General features: G+C 39.3%; 1 pseudogene; it reads left to right on the forward strand.

Annotated features, from left to right (window-relative positions):
* The first annotated feature begins 222 nt into the window (after nt 1-222).
* LOC148217108 (large ribosomal subunit protein eL37-like) lies at nt 223-522 on the forward strand (annotated as a pseudogene).
* Nucleotides 523-1,051: the final 529 nt, after the last annotated feature.

Here is a 1,051-nt window from a genome sequence, read left to right on the forward strand (position 1 = left end):
GTCAGTTTAAAACAAAATGCCTAGAAAAACGTTTAATTTTCTATTTTTCAGACCCTTGAATGGACCCTTACATAGCCATGCCTGGTCTGTGGCATGAATTCTACTGCTGCTGTTTCCCAAAGTGGCTAACATGCAAAAGTAGATATAAAAGTGGGTGCATTTTGTTAATTATTTCATTTGAAGAGCCACATGTAGCCCTTTCATTCTGGCAGCTGAAAGCAAATGATGAAAGGAACACCATCTTTTGGCAAATGCCACAATAAGATGCACATTTGTTGCCATCAATGTGATCCAGTGCTTACCATCTCCAGAGATCCACTTGTAGAAAATGTGGATATTTTGCTAAATACAAAAGTAAGTACAGTATAACTTAATGATAAGGCAAGAAGAACAATACCAGGACCAGCCGCATGAGCCATCTAAAAATGGTATACTGTACCTAACCTTCAAGAGTGGATCCCATGAAGGAAGAATTCCAAAACACCCAAGAGACCTGCTGTTGTGGCTTTTAGCTCATCTTAAGAACTTAACTGTTAGTTTAAAATAAATAGCTTATCGAGGGAGGGAGGGAAGGAGGGAGGAAGGAGGAAGGAAGGTGTGAATATATGTTGGTTTAAGCTTGATGGGAATAAAGTTACTACATAGTGACATTTAGCACTAGGATAGCCTAGAGCAGAAGCAGGCAACTTGTGGACCACTGGCTGAAAACAGTTTCCCAGCCCTTTCTGTAGCCTTTAGTTCCTCCATCTGTTGGGCTGCCTAGTAAGAATGCCAGACTGCTATCATGCCACCATGATAGAATATCTATCTAGTAAAAGCAGAAGAATTCCTGCTCAACTGCAAAGACCAGCAGGTTTTCTTTAGCCAATCTTCAGTTACTACTGTAAATTATGCCTCTCCATATTATGCCAAGAACGTTTGGCACTGGTCAAACAAAGATGAGTATTTATTTCTGGAATGGCAGCTTCTTTGCCACAATATCCAAGCAAACACTGATTTATTCCAGGTATTAATGAATAATAAAATAAAGCATGGAAAAAGTTCATTATGA

This window comes from Python bivittatus, unplaced genomic scaffold, assembly GCF_059951505.1.
Source record: "Python bivittatus isolate LINGU-HERP-01145 unplaced genomic scaffold, Pbiv_v1 ctg000020_np1212, whole genome shotgun sequence".
NCBI lineage: Eukaryota > Metazoa > Chordata > Lepidosauria > Squamata > Pythonidae > Python > Python bivittatus.